Source organism: Pipra filicauda, unplaced genomic scaffold, assembly GCF_003945595.2.
Source record: "Pipra filicauda isolate LSUMZ 115617 unplaced genomic scaffold, ASM394559v2 scaffold1_size10287979_pilon, whole genome shotgun sequence".
Lineage (NCBI taxonomy): Eukaryota > Metazoa > Chordata > Aves > Passeriformes > Pipridae > Pipra > Pipra filicauda.
In genome coordinates this window covers 3281046-3294780 of record NW_024104310.1, presented here as the reverse complement: position 1 = coordinate 3294780, position 13735 = coordinate 3281046, and the positions used below count along the sequence as shown (strand labels likewise).

Sequence of the window (13735 nt, the reverse complement as noted above, 5' to 3'; positions counted from 1 at the left end):
GCAAAACCTCTTTAGACTTTACATGTGAAAATTAGTAGGATTTGAACTCAATGATCCCTGTGGGTTCCTTTCAACTCGGGATATTCTATGATTCTAGCATACCAGTACGAGTAAGGTTTCTTAATTGAGAGGTTACTAGCATTCACCTTATTTCCAGAAAGAAATATAATAACTTTAAAAAACTGAAAGTAAAAAATTTCATATTCTAGCCTTTTCATTTTTATAATGAAAAAGTAAATTCCAAAGATACTAGCTTTGAAAATTAGTAAGCTTCTAAGTACAGTTATTTGTATATGACTAGAATTCAACAGAAATTTAAAACTTCCTCTTTTGGGGACATCTATAGTCAGTCAACTTAGCATGTGTGTTAATGTGTCTTCCTCACTGCAAGGATATACACTAAACATTTTCTCCTTTCCAATACAGAGCAGCTTTCTAAAGATAATTGCCAAAGACTGAATTATCAGGTAACTTGCCTGAATCACAGGCAAGTATTGGAGAGAGAGGCCACTAAAGAAAACCTGAAACTCTTCTTTGTAAATATCCTCCAAGAAAGCAAGCACAGTTATTCTCTGTCAACCAGTACTAACCTATAAAAATAACTTAAGTTTATCTATTACCTTCCGATCATTAATAAACATTTTGGAAATGGTCTTTCTAGTGTTTCACATATGAAACGTTATAAAGAGACAATTCAAGTAAATTGTTTCCATTATTGAACAGCACACACTTTAAAACATAATTCCACTTAGACCAAAAAAAGGCTTACACTGTCCAAGATTATTATATCTCCCATCACTGAAATTCCCCAGGGTTAAATAACACCCAGGATACTTAGCCTGTCTTATTCCCTGATTAAACAGGACAGTTCAATAGTGTGTAGGTACAGTCTACTACACACATTATACTTCTTTTTTTACTTTTTGTTTTCTAGGGTAAAGATGTTTTGCTAATTACTAGATACTACCATCAAGACATTATTCTGTTTCCTTGGCTTGCATTTTTGGTGGTCCAATTAAAGCCCATTATTGTGACTTTTGTAATCAATATTTTGTAGTTCTTCATCTTTTTGCTTTTTTCTGAAATGAATAGCTTCCCAGAACAGGAAGAGACTTATGCAGAACAAACCAATTCTATAGTCAGGAGTTTCCATCAATGTAGTTAGCATTATTCTTAGTCTAAGGAGTGTTTCTGCTTCCCAAAAGCTGCTTGGCTAAATCTTTCAAAGGTATCTGTGTTTCTCTAAGTGTAGATAAATTTTAAAATTGAAAAAGAAAAATAAGAGTTTGCTCTACTTTAATCTTGAGCATGAAAAAGGTTTTTTTGTCCAAAAATTGAAAAGAAATTTTACTTTCCAATGAACATTGATATTATATACCAAGTATTTGAAGATATTTAGATGCAGAAACACCTTCAAAAAAGTTTCAAAACTTTTACAGTGCATTAGATCAATTACACCTTAGTGCATTAGATCAATTATATCTTAATAATATCTTCCACCAGCTCTCCTCACAATACACAGATATCTTCAGAGCATGCTAGTACATAAATAGAGGTTTAATACTTGCGTGAAATCACGACAAAAAAAATAAAACTAGTATTACCTTTATCTAGCTTAAATGGACTCTACAGTTAGCTTCTTTTAAGAAAAACCTTACCATGTAAAAGAAATCTCACAAATTACTTAAATGATCTAGAATATAGTCTTTACTTACAAAATTCATAACCATTTTTCTAATACTTTTTTATGTAGTCAGGAAGTCTTTCCAACACCGCAGTAAACAAATTAATTTGACAGCCAGGTGAAAAATACCTACAAGAAATTAAGTATATGACAAAACATAAATGATGCTAATCAAACACAAACTCTCACAGTTCCAGCATCTCACCTTAAGCAGAAGAAGATTCCCCTAACTGGTCAGAGGTAGAAAATCCTGCACTGGATTGGACTAACTCATCGTTTGAATAACCCTCCCAGCAACTATTGATCAAACCTGGCTTCCTTTACATTTAGGAAATCAAAAAGGTTTCACTCAATCCTCTTAGGAGCAGCTCTGGCCACAATTACTTCCAGTCCTGTCACTTTAAAGTCACTGAAATTAGCTACCTAACCAAGAACTCAACATGCTACAGCCAACAGGGAGATAGTTTGTCCTGTTTTCTTTCAGCAGTGCCTTTACACCGTTCATTAGCACAAGAGATGGAAGATTTGTTCTCAAATCTGAATAGCACACTCCACTCCTACTTTGTAAGAGGAGAACAGAGCACGTACATTACGTACCTTACACATATGATGCTTTTGTCAATTCACACCATTATACTAATTGCTTCTTTTAAAAAAAGCCAGACTTTACATTCTTAGGAAGTGCACAATAGCATACATTCCTTCTATTTCAAATCCCATCTCCCCAGAAAATGATAAAAGCTACTACTGGAGTTGGACAAAAGTGTAGATTCACCACTAAAATACAAGACCCAAAGAAGGAATCAACATGGTTTACTAAAACACTAATACAAGATTAATGACAATCTTCTCAAAGAAAAGCAGATTTATTAGTGCAGATTATTGTACTTGTAATTATTGTAAGTAAAACCTTTTCATCATAGGAAAAAAAAATTCCTCCAGAAAATATTAAGTACATCTTTCTGCATGTAAGACAACAGAGAACCGGCACAATTTTCAAATACAGCAACCTGCAATCAAAATTACATAAATGTAAATATGATGTAAATTACATCATATTTATGTTTCTATAAACTATACTGTGGCAATATATACTCTTGTAGTGCAAGTAGATGATGAATGAAAAAAAAAGATGTGAGAAAGATAAACAAACAAGTAATCATTCTACTAACTAACAAACTACACCAGGTGTTTCAGAAATGGCCCTTTAATCAAAGTAAAGAAGACTTTTTTTAAAAAAAGCCTCCACTGACTTTTGGAGCATTCTGCTCATTACAGAAGTGAAAAGAAATAATCCAAAGCAACAAACTTTCCAAGATCCCACATACATCTGGCACCCACCTGCTTATGTAAAGACTGGCATAATGTAGTGGTAGCTTTTAAATGCATATTTTTCAAATAGTGACAATCCCCAAGCAGCAAAGCTTACTTTTCAGATGTGCCAAGCCTAAATAATGTTTAAAAGTTGATCATTATTTTAGGTTTGTCATCCCTGACAGAGTACCTCTCAGTTACTGAAGTTTGCCTGCCCTGACAGGGGAATTCCATTTCTAAGATTCATACAGAGAAAACGTTTCAGTGTAAATCGTGGCTATTCTAAGCCAGGAAAATGTCCCACAGATCGCTAAGTTACCATCTTTCAGGCAAGTTCTCCATAATTAAGGTATCAATTATAATTTTACAGGCATATTTTATTTTATAAATAAACTCTGTTTCCATAATTTGAGCTGTGGGAAAGAATGTCTGCGTCAATGCAGCAACCCTTACAGCACAGCAAGTTTTGAACTGAATGCCAGCTCTAAATGTTATAATATGGATTCTAGCATGGAAAAAATAGGAGGAAGACTTCCCCCTCACCCTCAAATTCCCACAAGCTTTCTGAACTTTTTTATTCCTGTCACGGCACCTCACTGACATCTGCTCTTTGCTGCTCTAGAGCCAAATACAACAAATTTAAGTCAATCTGCTGCTAAACACACCAAAAGTAAAAACTGCAGCCTCTATTATACAGAGAGAAAAGGGCATTTCAGTGGGAATGAGCAAAAGCCAATTCTGCAGTCTTTTCCTGCTGAACACCGCTTTTGATGCTTTTATCACAGAGTTTTATAATTGAGTTTGATAGAGACTGAAAGCAAACAGTTTCTAGGACCTGAACCATGCCAAGAGAAAAGACTGGCAGAGCGACAAGCATGCTCATTTAATTAAGATACCCCCACTGCTATTTTTATGACTTTTTACATACTTGCTGGGAGTTGGCTGGGTGACACAGAAGGCCAGCGTTAGCTCATCTCACCCTCCCTAAATATTCCATCACTCTAGGTACAGAACAAACTTGTGTACTGACTTGGATTAAATTACTGCAGGAACACCTACTTAATGCATGAGCCCAGGCAACAGAAAAATCAAAGCTGAACAGAACAGCGTCTCACTAGCGGCAAGTCACAAAAGCAACTGTCCTACATAAGTTCTTTCTAAGTTAACAAGGATCCTGATGTTAATCCCCAAAACCTCTTCTTCAATGTCCCCATCTACCACAAAAATAAAGTAAATCAGTGGATACTACCAAGGGAACTAGACATAGCTCCTAGTGGGTATCTCATCTAGATATAACCTAATTCAGGGAATGAGAGCAAACAAATTAGTGAGATACCATAACCTTTTCTCCCATAAACAAACTAGGGATAGACTTAATTGCTTTACTCCCACCATCAATACATAGTTTTTAGATGAGCTTTATTAAAAATCATGATGGAAGTAATCTTGCAACTAAGAAAAGATGAGGGATTATATTCTTTCAGGAGAAAAGGTAACCTGAGCCTGTGTAAATATTTTTGCACACTAGCTTATCCAATTTCTATTACAATTTTCCTAAATTAAAATTACCCCTAGACTGCAGAGCTCACTGTCTTATCAATTTATTAAGAAATATATCCTTTCTCAAGTTTCTTTCTCAGTTTGCACCCTAATTTCACAGAATGTCCCCTTACTCTTATAGCATGAACCAACAAAACAAAAGCTTCTGAATTACTTCTTTCAAACCATTCATCATTCTGTGTATTTGTGTTATACTTCTCCATATTCACTGCCTTTCAAAGGGTAAACAATTTTTTTTCCCAATTTCTCTTTATAAAAACAACATTTGGGGCCAGGTAGTCTTTGCTTTTCTTCCTTGTATCTCACCCATTAAAGTCTGCAAATCATTGTCATATACCAATCAGGATACCTTCCCAAAAACAAAATCACTGGTTTACAGGAGAACATAAACACACACTAAGCAAAGGTAACTAACCAGGACTTTTCAGCTTTAGGCATTCAATGAGGCACCAAATATATCTGGCACAAGAGTGAGTTTGTAAAGTAATACAGCAGACTTGTCCTTTAAAAAATTAAGACTGTAAAAAAAAGATAACTCATAATATATGGAAGACAAGAACATTCTACATCCTGCTTACTCTACCAGAACTACAGAAAACAAACATCTCTAAATTAACTTACTGAAATACCATAAAATATAACAGATAATATATTGGCCCTTAGGAGGTACATACCCAGGCAAAAACAGAAAAAGGTTTCCAAGAACGTGGTGCATTTAAAGATTTGAAATCACTACAGCCTATCGTTACTTTTCTCTGGAAGTTAAAAAAACAAGAGAATCTAAAGTTTATGACTTTTTTTTCTTGATGCTGAACAGTAAAGTTTACTTAATATTGCTATTTAGGGAAAAACATATTATAGGGATTGATTCAACTCTCTGTTCTTAAACACTCCGCTAAAAGAACAAACTACTTGTGAAAATAACAACAAACAGCTGAAGGCATTTGGGTGGTCTCCATTTGAGTCCTGTAATACAGAACAGTTCCTTCTTTCTAAATCCAATACCAATTTAAGTTCCTTCTTCAGTAAAGCCTCAAAATCTGTTGATGACAAAAGCAACACAACCCACTGAACATCCATATTATTAATTTAGGACATTTTACTAGTAGGCCGGTAACTTCTTAAGTTCTTGATTCATCATACCCAGGTCATGCTTACATACACAACAGGTTTCCACAGACTGATCATTTGTCATTCTCTTACAGTATCTTGAGGGTTCATATAGTTTTACCTTTAGGACAGTGTATATAATTAGCAGTTGATGCTGGATATTTCAACTTTACAGCCTTTCTTCCTGAAATCATGGATCTACCCTATTTCTTCACCAGCAAGCTCTACTTTTATTGAGCTGAGCAAGAGCAGGAACCGCCAGAAGCTCATGTTTTGGTGTATATAGCACTACTTCTTTGAAAGGGCAGACTGATATAAATCTGAGATTACATGCACTCACAAACAATTGGCAGACTATAGCCTCACTTAGGGGAGGCCAAGCCGTCAAGGATGGCCAAAAAACCCACCAAAATTAAGTTCTACATCATTCAACAGAAGACTGAAGTGTGCTCAAAACTACAAAAATGAGTAACAGGAACATCCTTATTTTCTCTGGTTCATCCAAAATAACCTTAAACATATATATAAGAGAAGCGAAGTGGCAAAGAAGCACAAGTACAACAGAAATTACATCGGTCTAAGCTGTAATTTGTCACCATGCATTTTCAGAGAGTTGGCCCTAGGGAAAAATCCTTAGAAGAACAGATAAGAGTCCCTTGCAATTGTCCCTTACAACAGCTGAATAATGCACCAAAAGGTAAGAAAACACATCCTTAAGTGTTTTTTTTTTGTTTGGTTTCTGCTTTTGAGTCACATAAAACCATTAAATACTTCCTACAGACATTTCAATGTTCATTTACTGGTACCATAATGCTTCACGTGGAAGACTGAGTATGGAAACATTGCTCTGACTGATCCGCGACCCAAACTCAACCAAACAGCAAAAATTCTCCTAGCAAGTCTGACAGAAGTAGTTTATTTCCCCCACAACTCCCTCACCTATCAAACAAATTTTCCAAGCTGTTTTTTCCATCCCTTTTGCACCTGCTCCTCCGGGCAAATACCCAAGTGAGCCAAAGAACACTCCCGCCTCCCCAGTGACTTGCTGTGACAGAGGCTTTCAGCAAGGCTGAGACAGTGTTGCTTTAAAGCATCTCATCACATGACTTCTTGGCATTAACCATGATACTTTCTCTAAACCAACAATCTTGGGCTTAGATTTTCTGAAAAACAATAAAGAGCTATGCCACAGACAAACAACAAAACACATACACGTGAATTCATATCTTATATCAGCCTCTAAAAGTCACTATAATCTTTATATGATGCCATGAAAAAAAAATCTCAGCATTCTGTAAAAAAACAAAAAAAAAACCAACAAAACACAAAAACCCCCAAAAACTTATCCACAAATAAAGTGACCACAAGGCATTACAATTCTGAAAGATGCACTGAGCTACTTATTACATTCCCTCCTTTCCATTTATGCTACAATTCAAGATGCACTGACTGCTCACTACTAAGCCTGTTCTGGTATCAGGACACCAGCCAGCCTCCCTTCAGGCAAGGCTTTCAGTACTGCATGGCCTTCAAAAAGATACAAGAAAAACCAACAATAAAGGGAATAGTTTGCTGTTTAGGTGAGGAAATTATTTTTTCCTAAAATGGTAAAAGACTCAAGTGACGAACCAAAGATAGTCTCTCCTTAATTTATGCACTTTCATATACGTGTTCAACACACGGTACAGTTCTACCACAGTTGGGTTTATGGTGTTTTGATTACATTCTTGATATTAATTAGAAAGAATTATCAGATTACAACATATTGCTACACAAACCATGATAACATTTCCTACAACATTTAATTACGCTATAAATACCCACAAAATCAGTCCTTTAAAAAAAGTAATGCTTGAATATTACTTACACTATGTTTCATCAGCTTATAAAGGACCAATCCATACCTGCAAATACAGCACTATAATGTAGAAAGTCAAAGACACATTTAATTAGAAAATAGCACATGAAGAATAGCACGGTTTCTACCCAGCTGTTCTTTGTTTTCATGAAAGGTGACAACACCAACAGTAACACAGAGCAAATACAATGACAACAGCATTCTTCAAATGCCATTTTAAGCTGACAGTAAGAATCTCTTTGTTACACCAGCAAAAGAAAGAACGAAATAAAAAAACCCACAGCTTTTTATTTTCAAAATTAAAAAAATCTTTATATCTATATTATATATTATTTTTAATGGTTACATTGTGAAGAAGACTGAAATTCATTCAACTTTGATAACAAGAACATGCAAATATACTTCATGAGAAAGGGCTCAACTATTACTCGAGCATCACTATTCTCTTATTTGCCAATGTTAGTCTTGTAAAAATATATGTTCATGTTTTAAATTTTGTTTAAAAAAAATCTTTTTAAATAAACGCATGTTCTGGATTTCTGTAAGCAAATTATAATAACAACATGAAGCACTAAGTCCAAGCAAATAAGGACAATGTCTTAACTTCACTGCAGATGAGGATGAGGATCAAAACATCTTTTCCTGCTGCTGAACCACTAAGATGGAAACTGTGAAAACAAGTTTCATTGGAGTACAAACCCAATGGAGTACACCCTCAGTGATGCTAAAGAATTTAAAATGAACAAACAAACAGCAATTCAAGCACAATGCCAAAAATCATTTTTTTGTTCAGATACACACAGGATCAAAAATTAAAATACTCTGTAAGGATATTAACTGTATTCTTTCAACATACCCATGTTATGCATCCTGCTGCTCCTACAGCCAATGAAACATTTCATCTATCTTAATTCCTATTTCAAGGAAATAAAAAATGAAAACAACAACAGAAAGTTCCAATATCTCAGAAAATGTGTTTAGCAAAGGACAGAAAATCATATTAAATAAAACAGACAAACGTTTTAGAAAGTGGTATATAAACAAGAATTCTACTAAAACATATTTACTTTCAACAAAACAGCAAATCCTCTGAGGCGTACCATATATTAACAGTACTTCATATTAGAAGTTGCAATAATAAATATTTGAATAAACATTGCTAAAATAACCAATAAAGTTTGCACATTTCTGATTTTACCATGTATTTTTAAAACTCTTAAGTTTCCATAATTCTAACTGCAGTAATATTTTCTGTCAACTTCAGATCAAAGCTCTACATTCAACATTTGGCCATTTCACTTTGACCTGACAACATCGCCTCATTAGGTCCAAATAAATACATAAAACCATCACCAGTTTCATAGACATTTAAAACATTAAACCACTTCCATAAATCATGTATTACCTCTGCACATACAATTCTTCGAAACAGCTCAAGTCACCAATGAAGAACACTTTTTTCCATCTAATACAACATAATCCTTGAACCTGTACATCAAAAACATATGTATGACAGTCATTACGTGTATCTAAGGTTTCATGTGAGAAAGTCAGAAATACCTCACCATATGCTGTCACTGTCATTGCTAATTCTGATATTTTCACAGATGAGATGTAGGAAACATAGGAAACCAGTTTTCCTTCATGAACTGCTTTGAAAAACATTTTAATTACAAAAGCTAAAAACATTTGAATCCTACAATAGTGCTGGTTTTCTTCTGACCCTCCAGTTATCAGTACCCAAGAATATTTTTAATTAAACGCTAAGAACATTAGATCATTATAAAAAATATTTTAAACGTATAATATAATTGTCATAAGCTTTTTTCCTTCCTTTTCCTTTCTGACTTTTGACAAACTGTAAGTTGGAAAGAATCCAATTCTTCTTGCTACTGAAGCAGAAAAAAATATGCACTCATCCCCAAAATACATATATTTTGCTTTGTATAAAAACAGCTTCTAAAAAGATTAACTTAAACTAGTACTAAAAATAACTATCTACGATAAGGTTATAAAAATAAACCCAAAACAAAACAAAAAAACAGCTTAGTATTTTGGTTGCTGAATAGTTCTGTGGGAGAAAAAACTGCACACAAACTACTGTGATCCAAGGGAACTGTGCACTTATCCTATGTTATCCTCCTCTTTTCTTCCTATTAATGAATAACAGGAAAGATCACTTTTAATGGTATATTACAGGTTCAAATAAATACGTACAAGCAAATTCAAGACTAATTAGTTTAACTACACAGCATTTAAGGGCTAGACTGTTGACTGGTACTTCAATACACATTAAAAAGTTTCAACAAGATAAGAGTTAACTTGGAGAAGAAGAACGGAATTGAGCACAGGATGTATCATGTCAATTTTAATTCAGGTGTAGAACTAGGTAAACCTTTTAATAAAGCATGACTGAGGGGCAAAAGAAATTTAAACAACCCAATCTTACATATTACTTCATATCTGCCACACTGCAGACATTACCATGGTCTTTCCAAAACTCTCTTATGCTGCTTTCAAGTGCTTCCCTCCTTATGCTATCTATGCCAGACACATCAGAGCATTTGGAACCTGTGATATGTTCCTTATGTCATTAGCAATACAAAAAATTCTAATGGATTCATAAGCTGGCAGGCCTCAGCCCCAGTTACACACAAACACTACACTCATTTACTGCACCCATTTCTGTAACTACAGGACAAAAGCCCTTCGGCTCTCAGTTCCTCCCAAACCGTGAGGAGCCTGAGAGGACTGCACATCGTATTTGTACTTTTATGGAAGCAGCAGCAAGGTTATGAAACATCGCTCAGGTCTCGGAGTCGAGAGCTCGGCACACAGCTCTGACTCACGCTGGGGCTGCACAGGAGCCAAACGCTGCCACAGAACCTGGAGGAAGCTACGGCCACCCCTCACAGATGACGCGCTTTATGGCCACCGCTAAAAAAACCCGTGAGCTGGACAAGTAACTTTCGAGACTTGTAGGAACCTGTAATATACAGCCCTTCTGCAGCTCTTTATTGCAACATCAGAACTGGTAATTGCACTCATACCCTACCGCAGGGGTGACAACCCCTAGAGCCGGGCTGGCACTACCCGGGGCAGTGCTGTGACACGCCCCCAGGGCAGGGCTGTAACAATTCCCGAAGTTGGGCTCTGACACCCCCGAAAGCCGGGCTGTGACACCCCCGCGGGGCAGGGCTGTGACACCCCTCGGGCAGGACTCGTGTGCCCGCGCTGGCCCTGAGCTCCCACAGCCGCCCCGTCCGAGCGCCGCAGGCCCCGCACTGCCGCTGCCGCGCTCCGGGGACGGGAACTGGGCGGGCCCCGCACGCATCTCGCGGCCCGGGGGACACCGCCGAGCTCCTCCCGCCGCCCGGAGCCCCGGCTAAGCTGCCGGACCCGCTCTGCCGTGACGGGGCGAGGGCAGGGCCTCGTGGACGACGGACCCCTCGTGCTCGCCGGAGGAAAGGCGCCCGCCCCGCCCGGAGCCTCTGCCCCGCCGCCTCCTGCTCCCCGGCCCCAGGGGCCCCGGGCGGGGCACAGAGCGGGGGCAGCCGCGCCCCGGCGCCGCCCGCCCCCAGCCCGGGCCGTGGCCCCTCCGCCGCGGGGGAAGGAACTTACACCGCGCCTTCGTGCCCGGTCCCGCCTCCGCGGCGCGGCCGCCGCGTCACCCCCGCGGGAGGGCGCAGGCGCGGGGCCGTCGGGCGGGGGCTGTGCCGCGCTTGGCCTTGGGCGCTGCTGCCTCGGGGCTCAGGGCCGCGGTGCTTCCGCGGGCACCGCTGTGCTGAGGGAACCCTTCCCTTCCCTTCCCCTTCCAGCCGGCTGCTCGTGCGGGGGCAGCCGCGCTGCCAACCGACTCCAAAACTGAGCGTTGTCGTGCTGTGGTTGGGGGCGCTGGGATGGGAGTTTCCAGGGGGCAGGTTAGAGAAGGAGTCTCTGGGAAGTACAGGAATTGTTCCGGAAAGTGAACCTAAGGGCCTTGAAAGCACTGGACTTCAGCAAAGCCTTTGACACCGTCTCCCACAGCATTCTCCTGAAAAAGCTGGCAGCTCACGGCTTGGATAGGGGCCCTCTGTGCTGGGTCAGGAACTGGCTGGAGGGCCGGGCCCAGAGAGTGCTGGTGAACGGGGCTACATCCAGTTGGCATCCGGTCACTAGTGGTGTCCCCCAGGGATCAGTGTTGGGCCCGGTCCTGTTTAATATCTTTATTGATGATTTAGATGAGGGGATTGAGTCCATCATCAGCAAATTTGGAGATTACATCAAGCTGGGGGGGAGTGTTGATCAACTGGAAGGCAGGAGGGCTCTGCAGAGGGACCTGGACAGGCTGGAGAGTTGGGCTGATTCCAACGGGATGAGGTTCAACAAGGCTGAGTGCTGAGTTGTGCACTTTGGCCACAACAACCCCCTGCAGCGCTACAGGCTGGGGGACAGAGTGGCTGGAAAGCAGCCAGGCAGAAAGGGACCTGGGAGTTTGGATTTACAGGAAGCTGAACAGGAGCCAGCAGTGTGCCCAGGTGGCCAAGAAGGCCAATGGCATCCTGGCCTGGATCAGGAACAGTGTGACCAACAGGTCCAGGGAAGTGATTCTTCCCCTGTACTCAGTGCTGATGAGGCCACACCTCGAGTACTGTGTCCAGTTCTGGGCCCCCCAGCTCAGGAAGGACATTGAGGTGCTGGAGCAGGTCCAGCAAAAAGCAACAAGATTGGTGAAGGGACTCGAGCACAAGTCCTGTGAGGAGAGGATGAGGGAGGTGGGGTTGTTTAGCCTGGGCTCAGGGGAGACCTCATCACTCTCTACAACTACCTGAAAGGAGGTTGTAGCCAGGTAGGGGTTGGTCTCTTCTCCCAGGCAACTATCAGTAAGACAAGAGGGCATGGTCTTAAACTGTGCCAGGGGAGGTTTAGATTAGATATTAGGAAGAAATTCTTTACAGAGAGGGTAATCAGGCATTGGAATGGGCTGCCCAGGGAAGTGGTGGTTTCTCTGTCCCTGGAGGTTTTTAAGATGAGACTGGATGTGGCACTTAGTGCCATGGTCTGGTAACCACAGCGGTAGTGGATCAAGGGTTGGACTTGATGGTCTCAGAGATCCCTTCCAACCCACAGACTGATTCTATGATTGGGTCAGAGACAAGTGCATGTGAGCCAGCAGAGTGCCCAGGTGGCCAAGAAGGCCAGTGGCATCCTGGCCTGTGTCAGAAATAGTGTGGCCAACAGGACCAGGGCAGTGATCACCCCCCTCAGTGACCCACTTAATGGATGAAGGAAAAGCTGTGGATGTGTCTACCTGGACTTCAGTAAGGCCTTTGACACATCATTCTGGAGAAACTGGCTGCTCAAGGTTTGGCCAGGTGTGCTTTTCACTGAGTAGAAAACTCTCCAGATGGCAAGGCCCAGGGAGTGTTCGTGAGTGGAGTTGCATCCAGCTGGTGGCCGGTCACTGGTGCTGTTCCCCGGGGCTCAGAATTGGGGCCAGTTCTGTTTAATACTAATCTTTATCAATTATGTGAATGAGGAGATCAAGGGCATCTTCAGTCAGCCTTAGCCATACCAAGTTGGATGGGAGTGTTGATCTGCTGGAGGCTGGAAAGACTGCAAAAGTATCTGGACAGGCTGAATCAATGGGCTGAGGGCAATGATATGAGGTTCAACAAGGCAAAGTACCTGGCCCTGCACTTGGGTCATGACAACCCCATGCAGTGCTCCAGGTTCGGGGATGAGCAGCTGGAAAGCACCCTGGAGGAAGAGGACCTGGAGGTGTTGGTTGACAGCAGCTGAACATGAGCCAGCAGAGTGCCCAGGTGTGCATCCATCTCTTTTGCCAAGTAATGAGCAACAGGATGGTTGCATCAGCGGAGGTTTAGATTGGATATTAGGAAAAAATTTGTTCACTGACAGGGTTGTCAAGAACTGGAACAGGCTGCCCAGGGCAGTGATGGAGTCATCATCCCTGGAGGTATTTAAAAGATGTGTAGACACAGCACTTAGGGACATGGTTTAGCGGTGGACTTGGCAGTCCTGGGTTAGCAGTTGGACTCAATGATCTTGAGGGTCTTTTCCAATCTAAATGTAATTCTATAAAAAGCAAAATGCAAGTGTGACAGAAATAGGATAATACGGGATTTAAGGGAAGAATGAAGGGAGAAGTGATTTGGGCAGGAGAGGGGTGACAAGGTGCAGAAGAAAGACGGGAAGTGTAGAATATG

At 40.5% G+C, this 13735-nt stretch overlaps 1 protein-coding gene across 21 annotated transcripts in view; it reads right to left on the bottom strand.

Annotated features, from left to right (window-relative positions):
* The window catches only part of ZNF438 (zinc finger protein 438), a 49620-nt gene extending 38294 nt beyond the window's left edge, over positions 1 to 11326 (bottom strand). For 4 of the 21 annotated variants that reach the window (XM_039380657.1, XM_039380665.1, XM_027717396.2 and 1 more), the window contains exons 1-4: positions 11148 to 11326; positions 8932 to 9014; positions 8383 to 8440; positions 7536 to 7586 (exon numbers count right to left, since the gene is read on the bottom strand). The gene's annotated coding sequence lies outside the window, so the exon portion shown is untranslated. Of the gene's footprint in view, positions 1 to 1715; positions 1814 to 5232; positions 5314 to 7535; positions 7587 to 8382; positions 8441 to 8931; positions 10881 to 10972; positions 11111 to 11147 lie in introns of those variants that run through there. The other 17 variants (XM_039380661.1, XM_027717398.2, XM_027717393.2 and 14 more) reach the window with 9 other exon arrangements.
* Between the last annotated feature and the right edge of the window lie 2409 nt (positions 11327 to 13735).